Source organism: Lagenorhynchus albirostris, chromosome 3 (assembly GCF_949774975.1).
Source record: "Lagenorhynchus albirostris chromosome 3, mLagAlb1.1, whole genome shotgun sequence".
Taxonomy (NCBI): Eukaryota; Metazoa; Chordata; class Mammalia; order Artiodactyla; family Delphinidae; genus Lagenorhynchus; species Lagenorhynchus albirostris.
This window is the reverse complement of record NC_083097.1, coordinates 26,462,092-26,471,107: the sequence shown is the minus strand read 5'-3', so window position 1 is coordinate 26,471,107 and position 9,016 is coordinate 26,462,092.

Below are 9,016 nucleotides of genomic sequence, written 5' to 3'. Positions count from 1 at the left end.
CACTTCTTGCATCTTCTCGATCTTTGTCTCCATTCTTTTTCCGAGGTCCTGGATCACCTTCACTATCATTATTCTGAATTCTTTTTCTGGAAGGTTGCCTATCTCCACTTCATTTAGTTGTTTTACTGGGGTTTTATCTTGTTCCTTCGTCTGGTAAAAAGTCCTCTGCCTTTTCATCTTGTCTATCTTCCTGTGAATGTGGTTTTTCTTCCAGAGGCTGCAGGATTGTAGTTCTTGCTCCTGCTGTCTGCCGTCTGGTGGATGAGGCTATCTAAGAGGCTTGTGCAGGCTTCCTGATGGGAGGAACTGGTGGTGGGTAGAGCTGGGTGTTGCTCCGGTGGGCAGAGCTCAGTAAAACTTTAATCCACTTGTCTGCTGATGGGTGGGGCTGGGTTCCCTCCCTGTTGGTTGTTTGGCCTGAGGCGACCCAGCACTGGAGCCTACCCGGGTCTTTGGTGTGGCTACTGGTGGACTCTGGGAGGGCTCACACCAAGGAGTACTTCCCAGAACTTCTGTTGTCAGTGTCCTTGTCCCTGTGGTGAGCCACAGCCCCCCCCTGCCTCTGCAGGAGACCCTCCAACACTATCAGGTAGGTCTGGTTCAGTCTCCTATGGGGTCACTGCTCCTTCCCCTGGGTCCCAATGCACACACTACTTCGTGTGTGCCCTCCAAGAGTGGAGTCTCTGTTTCCCCCAGTCCTGCCAAAGTCCTGCAATCAAATCCCGCTAGCCAAGGTCTGATTCTGTAGGAATTCCTCCTTCTGTTGCCAGACCCTCAGGTTGGGAAGCCTGACGTGGCTCAGAACCTTCACTCCAGTGGGTGGCTTCTGTGGTATAATTGTTCTCCAGTTTGTGAGTCACCCACCCAGCAGTTATAGGATTAGATTTTATTGTGATTGCGCCCCTCCTACCGTCTCATTGTGGCTATTCCTTTGTCTCTGGATGTGGGGTATCTTTTTTGGTGAGTTCCAGTGTCTTCCTGTTGATTGTTCAGCAGTTAGTTGTGATTCCGGTGCTCTTGCAAGAGGGAGTGAGAGCACATCCTTCTACTCCACCATCTTGAACCAGTCTCCGGGAATGTCACATTTCTATATTTCTCTAAATTAGCTGGCACTGCCCCTCATTGGGGGCTGCAAAATGTGATGGTTAAGGGGCCGGCCTCTCTAGAGCCAGACTGCCTGAGTCTGAACCCCTGATTTGCAACTTACGAACTGAGGGACTTGGGTGAGGGAGTTACTGTCCCTCCCTCTCAGTTTCCTCATCTGTAAAATGGCAACATTCATAGAACCCACCTTATTGGAGTGTTGGAGGGTTAAAGATGAGTTCCTTTTGAATGTCTATCACATAGTAGATGGTCAGTAAATGTTAGCTGTTATTGTGTGGTCATTGAAATACTTTATGTAAACAGAGGGGTGTGTGTGTGTGTGTGTGTGTGTGTGTGTGTGTGTGTGTGTGTGTGTGTGTGTGTGTGTGTGTGTGTGTGTGTGTGTGTGTGTGTGTGTGTGTGTGTGTGTAAATTTAACCAGGGAATCCAAGTTCCAAAGGTGGCTACATAAGCACTTCAGATATTCAAAATCTACCTCAAAGGGTTTGTTGAGGATCTTCCAGTGGTGAGATGTGTAGGTGTTTGGGGTCTGCGTTTGGCTAGAAATGCCATAGAGGCCCCATCCTCAGACCTATAGGGTAAACATATCCCTCAGTCCCAGCAGTGTAAACTCTTTGGAACAGAGCCCAAGGTCTAAAAACCTCATTGGTCCCGTGAGCTCCAGGTCACTTGACAGATCACAAGGTGGGCCGCTTCTGCTGTCTCATTGCATCTATCTTGGAAGTGAAACTTTCATGCAGAGCACTTAGTGGAGGCCTGCGGACAGAGAGGGGGACATCTCCCACAACCAAAGAACAAGAAATACGATTGTTTTGTGCTGTTAATAAATGTTCACACATCTGGTAGATTTGGTCCAAGCTTGGCTTTCATCGTAAAACGCCATCTCCTGAGGAGGTTATGGTGATGGTGCCAGGGAGCTATAGCCCCCACCCTTCTCTGATTTCCAGAAGCTACTGACTTACAGAAGAATGTCACAAATGCAGCATGGCCAGATTGACTTAGATCAAGTCATGACATCAATTCAGCCATGATATATAGTTAGAGTTATGGGATGTTCAATCATAGTTGTATCTGGGGGACTCCTCCCTTGTTCCTTAGAGTTGTATGGGAGGCTTGGGGTATATGAAGTCTGCCTGTGGGTGGCTGCCGCCTAAGGTCTCCATGTCTTAGTTTGAATTAGCCGACTCTGACACAAAGGTTTGGGTGCGAGTAGTTTATTTGGCAGGTGATCCCAGGCAGCAGTGTGAAAGACTGGGAAAGTACGACAGGAAAGGGCAGACAAAGTGCCTTCATGAGCAAGTTACTGCTGTGAGCAATGGGGCTCAACCCTGCTGGGGACTCTCTGAGAGACCATATGAATTTGGGAGGGTGTTGATTACACCCATATCTCTTTATCTTGCCTTAATCACTCAGCATGGTCTTGTGGAAATTCCTCTAAATTAGGTGTTAGAGTTCCAATGCATTTTATATAATAGCTCCTCAGAGAGCATCATAAAAGGCTTTGTAACAAGCCCATTCCTCAACTAACCCTTTCAGCTCTCTCCTACCTCAATTCCCTGATTTCTCCCCAGATTCCAAATGTGGGACTACCTGTGGCTCCTCTTTTTTTAAAGGGATACTATTTCTATACATCCTCAAAGTCTGTGGGCATTTCTAAATGCCCCTCCTATTTCTACCAGGAGGTTGAATTTCATCCTGCCTCAGAGCTTCTGGTTACAAGGGCCTGATTTCCCAGAATTCTTGAAGGTTCGACCCACACTGTCCCTTGCCTCACAGGAAGTGGCAAAATGAACTAGATGATTATGTGATTCAATCCTTACTGTAAATTAGCAAATTTCGTTTAATTAAATAAAAGAAAATGAAAATAATTGCAGTGTTTTCAATTCCAGAGCACCCCTACGTTCGTCATTCAATTTCAAGGACCCCTGCCAGCCTTTTCAAGTGCAATAACATTCTCAAATGTGCAACACCACCCCAAATCCTGTAAGCTATGAAGCACTAGGAAAGGGCAGTCAGAATTCAAGAAATATTCTGTGATTTTTTTTTTTCAAATGAGCAAGACATTAAACAGCCTCTGTTTATAGTAGGTGGTAAGGAAAACGTAATGTAACACATACCATTTCCTGCCTTTGCCTAAGAAGTTTGATGTATACTTCTACTATGCGAGCAGATTCAAAACTTGTTGGTTTTCTTCGCAATAACATAGCATGTGCCAGGGAATAAGGGCTCAGTGTGTTGTAGGCACAAGGAGAACTTATCCTGGACTGGCTCAGGCAGAAGGGAGCCAAGTTGTGGAGACAAAGGGCAGCTGAGACCCATGATCCAGCAGCACGCCCATGGCTGCTCCGTGCAGAGGTACAGTGCCATGACTGTATCCCAACAACCCACGTTTTGGGTACCCCTCTACTTAGACCAGGTGGTTGAGAGTATCCGTGACTCGCAGAGAGAACAGGCTGGGTAGAAGGAAGCTGCCCTTTAGCTGAGAGTTTCTTTGTCTTTTTTTTGGAGGCGGGGGCAGGTAACGGCTTTATTGAGATATAATTCACATACCATACAATTCACCCATTTAAGGTGTACAAATCAATAGTTTTTAATATATTCACAGTTGTGCAGCCATCACCACAATCAATTATACAACATTTTCATCGCCTCCAAAAGAAACCCTTACCCGTCACTCCCCAACCCCCATGTTCCCCCAGCCTTAGGCAACCACTAGTCTATGGCTCTATATATTTGCTTATTCTGGGCATTTTATATAAACAGAATCATGTATGTGGTCTTCTGTGATCAGTTTCTTCCACTTAGCAGAATGTTTTCAAGGTTCATCTGCATATCAGAGCTTCATTGCTTTCTGTGGCCTAATAACAAGCTGTTGTCTGGATTTCCCACATGTGGTTTATCCATTCGTTAGTTTGGGCGTTTGGGTTATTTCCACATCTTGGCTATTATGGATAATGCTGTTAGGAACATTTGTGTGCAAGTTTTTGTATGGACATATGTTTTTATTTCTCTTGGGTATGTATCTAGCAGTGTCTGGGTCAAGAGTAACTCTTTGTTTAACTTCTTGAGAAACTGCCAGGCTGTTGCCCAGAGTGGCTGCACCATTTTATATTCTCCTCAGCAGTGTACGAGGATTGCGATTTCTCCACACCTCACCAGTACTGCTTATTATCTGACTTTTCGATTCTAGTCATTCTAGTTGGTGCGAAGTGGTATTTTTTATTCGCATTTACCTGATGACTAATGATGTTGAGCACCTTTTCATGGGCTTGTCGGCCATTTATCTGTCTTCACGGGAGTTGGAGAAATGTCTATTCCGTTGTGGAACACAGGCTCCGGACGCGCAGGCTCAGCGGCCATGGCTCACGGGCCCAGCCGCTCCGCGGCATGTGGGATCTTCCCAGACCGGGGCACGAACCCGTGTCCCCTGCATCTGCAGGCGGACTGTCAACCACTGCGCCACCAGGGAAGGCCCTTTGTTCATTTTTTAATTGTGTAGTCTTTTTGAGTTGAGTTCTTTATTTATATATTTTTTTATATATTCTTGATACAAGCCCCTTATCAGACATATGACTTGGTGCCGGCACAAAAACAGACCTACAGATCAATGGAACAGAATAGAGCCCAGAAATAAGGGTAAGGGTCCAACTTCATTGCGTTCCATGTGGATATCCCTGCAAGTTTCTTTTTGAGGCTTCTCTTTCCATTCTGGCTGCGGGCGGTTGAGGTTCATTTTCCTTAGAGTTATCCAGTAGGATACAGAAATGATGTGCCTGGACACTGTAACCCCACTGTATAATATTCTGACCCAGTAAATATATGTTGAAGAAGCTAATTCAGGAGGAGATGAATTTAGACTGTTTGGTCTCAGATTTGTTATAGTATTATAAAAGACTGGCATTGGGCTTCCCTGGTGGCGCAGTGGTTGAGAGTCTGTCTGCCGATGCAGGGGACACGTGTTCGTGACCCGGTCCGGGAAGATCCCACATGCCGCGGAGCGGCTGGGCCCGTGAGCCATGGCTGCTGAGCCTGCGCGTCCGGAGCCTGTGCTCCACAACGGGAGAGGCCACAACAGTGAGAGGCCCACGTACTGCAAAAAAAAAAAAAAAGACTGGCATTGATGTTTGTGAACAGAGCCATCACTGGAGATTAATAGAAAAGATAGGATTTATTAATAGAGAAGATAGGAAGGACGTCCTCCCTAGCTCTGTGGATCTAACTCAGCACTGTTCAGGGAGGCTGTGGCTCGTGCTCCACAGTCCCTATCACCCCTGGCTTCCCATTGCCTGTATCCCACTGTTTTTCTCTCTGTCCCTCCTGTAACACTGGAAGACTTGGCTGCTTCTACCCGTGTGGAGTCACAGGACCTGTGTGCTGGCTGCCGTCACCTGTTACCTGTGTTATCTGCTCAGGAACCTTCGCTCTCTATTATCTCCTGCCTCCCTTGTTCTTCAGTCTCTGCTAATCCTGCCCCTCAGTATTTCAATGAGCTCTGCTTTAGTTTGTCTCAAAACAAACCAACCCATGTCTTGATCCTATCTTCCCCCAGACCTACACTCCCCACCGCACTCCTGCCCTCCAGCAGCTGAGCTTGAGTCATGTTCACTTCGGGTTTTCGCTGGCCCACCTCACAGTCACTTCTCAGTCCATCCCAAACTTCTGAGCCTGTTGTCTCAAGAACACAGTGAGCTCCATGCCACCAAACCCAAAGGACACTTTTCAGTTCTCATCTTGTGTAGCAGTTAGGACTGAGCGTGACAAGCCAAGAAGAAGGGGAGAACGGACACGGGGGAGGTGGCTGTCGACGACATCTGCCAGACCTTGCCTGACTCCCTCAGTGGTCGGCGCTGTGGGCCGTTTCCTACTCCTTGAATAAGTCTCTTCTCTTGGGCTCCATGATGTTATACTCCCCTAGTTTTCCTCCTACCCTTCTGGCTCCTCCTTCTTAGTTTCCTTGACAGAGGTTCCTTCTTCTATCCTCCTCAGGTCCCTTCTCACTCTTAACCCTCTTCCTGGGTGATTCATTCCTGTGGCTTTAATCACCTCGTGGATGCAGAAGACTCACAAATCCTTATCTCTTGTCTCTACTCCAAATCTTTATCTCCTGCTTGCTACCCGTGTATCACGACTTGAGAGCTTCCCTGGGCAGTGGTTAAGAATCCACCTGCCAATGCAAGGAACACCAGTTCAAGCCCTGGTCCAGGAAGATCCTGTATGCCGCAGAGCAACTAAGCCCATGTGCCACAACTACTGAGCCTGTGCTCTAGAGCCCGCGAGCCACAACTACTGAGCCCCTGTGCCACAACTACTGAAGCCCGTGCGCCTAGAGCCCGTGCTCTGCAACAAGAGAAGCCATGGCAATGAGAAGCCCGCGCACCGCAACGAAGAGTAACCCCTGCTCTCCACAACTAGAGGAAGCCCGCATGCAGCAACACAGACCCAATGCAGCCAAAAATAAATTAATTAAATAGATAAATTAAAAATCAAGACTTGAATGTCTGCAAAACACTTAGAACTCAACATGTCCAAAATTAAACTCATTTTATTCCCTCCAAACTTGCTTCTCCTACAGAATTGTGTCTTCATAAATGGCTGTACCATTCACTTAGTTGTTCTAGATGTCTTGTTTCCCTTTACTCCCTGACCGTAATTAACCCCACAGCCCATTGAGTCTACCTACCACGTGGCCTCGGAGTCCTTCCTCTTCTGTCCATCCTCACTGTCACCACCCTCATCTTAACCAACTTGGGCAGTCACCTGGACTCCTCTCTCAGTGTCTCTGATCTCATCTTTCTGGATGTTTACCTCCAATCTGATCCCCACTCCACAGCCAGAATCTTCCCAAAATGTCAACCAGATCCAGTCCAGTTACTTACTTCTCATGAACGTAAATTGTCAGAGTTATAAAAATGATATTTTTGAAGAATGTATTGATTGACACAAGAAAATGCCCACAACATAATCCTTAAGTGAAAAAAGCATGAATTTAAAACTCCTGTCAAATGTCTAATTTCCCTTATGTAAATGCATAGAAAAGTGACAGGAAAAATATTCCAAAATGTTAGGAGAATTTATCTCAAACTGGTAGAATTATTGGTCACTTTTTGTGTTCTTCCTTATTCTTTTAATAATTTAACAATTGTTTCTAATAATGAACTTGTGAATAAGTTAGGTTTTTTCCCCACTTTGGTTGCAAGAGACAGAAACCCAAATCAAATATGCTTTAACCAAAGGGGGAAGTTAATGAGGATCCTGTTCTCAGAAACTAAATGACAAGAAAACAGCCCAGCCTCAGCAATTATGGGAACCAGTAATGCAAATGCTGCCTGTATTCTTTCTCCATCTCAGTGGCTTTCCTCCGTACGTCTACTTTGTTTCCTCCTTACTTTCCAGACCAGTTTTCTCTGGTCCAAGTAAGAGAAGGTGTGGTCCCTGAATGTCCCAGCTTCACATTCATAGTCCTGAGATTCTTAAGAAAGACTAGACCACCTGTTTCTAGATCTAAACCAGTTAAGGATTAGGAGTGTCCCAGCTCAGGTAAGTGCACTAGTCACCTGCAGACAGGGGTAGAATCACGGCACACTAACATGGTGGCCTCCATGGTAATCATGTGGATGGGGTGTGTGTGTGGGGGGGGGGGGGATTGAAGGGAAGAATAGTAGGTGGTTGTTTCCAAAAGGAAAGAAGCTCTGTATTTACAAAACAGTAATCTTTTTTTAAATTTATTTTTGGCTGTGTTGGGTCTTTGTTGCTGCGTGCGGGCTTTCTCTAGTTGTGGAGAGCAGGGGCTACTCTTCGTTGCGATGTGCGGGCTTCTCATTGTGGTGGCTTCTGTGGTTGCAGAGCACGGGCTCTAGAGCACAGGTTCAGTAGTTGTGGCACACGGGCTCAGTAGTTGTGGCTCGTGGGCTCTAGAGGTCAGGCTCAGTAGTTGTGGCACACGGGCTTAGTTGCTCCACGGCATGTGGGATCTTCCTAGACCAGGGCTCGAACCCGTGTCTCCTGCATTGGCAGGCAGATTCTTAACCACTGTGCTACCATGGAAGCCCACAAAATGGTAATCTTTATACCAACATGAAATTTTATTAAAATTAGGAAAAAGTATACAGTATGATATTTTTTACATCTCATAAATTGTTTTCAGTAACTTCTTAGTAAGTCATCACTTACAGATGAGTCAGCACTGACTCATCCCCTTTTCTTTCCAACAACTAAACTCATTCCTTACTAGCTTTCTCATAAATTCTTTCTACTGGTCATTTACCCATAAAATGTAGAGATTATCTGTTTCAACCCTGTCATTTCTGAGAGGATGAACTCAAGCCCAGAGGGATGACATGACTTGCTAATCTCCCCCACGGGGTTAGCAGAATGTCATCTTCAGCACCTTTCTTGTCCATTGCATTTCCTCTCTCCTTCCCAAACCACCCGCCTTCATAAGCCTCTCCACATCTCAGCTTGTGCTCCCAAGACTATCCAGAAAAAAGTCTGAAGAGTACAGCAAGCCTGATAGTCCCTTGGCATTGTTACTCTATTCAGCTGCATTTCCTAGACCTAGACACTCATTGGGAAACCTTGAGTCTTTTCCTGCATAATTACTCTAACTCCCTGACAGTCGGTAGAGCATAGGTAGTGCAAAGGGCTTCCAGGGCTATGTTGGAGAGGATATAGGCCCATTCCGAGGGAGGGGAGCCTCATGCCTCTAAATGCTACAGATTGTAGATCTGGGAGTCCCAATACCTGAGCACATCCAAACAATGAGATTGCTATAAAAGACTCCCCCACTCCCCCACCCCTTTAGGTATTCATTTTTAAAAAGCACACCATTGTATTAGTCGAAGAAGGCAGGATGTGCTTCAGGTATGGACTATCAGGCCTGGGTTGACTGGTTGTCCATATCACATGGCCTAGT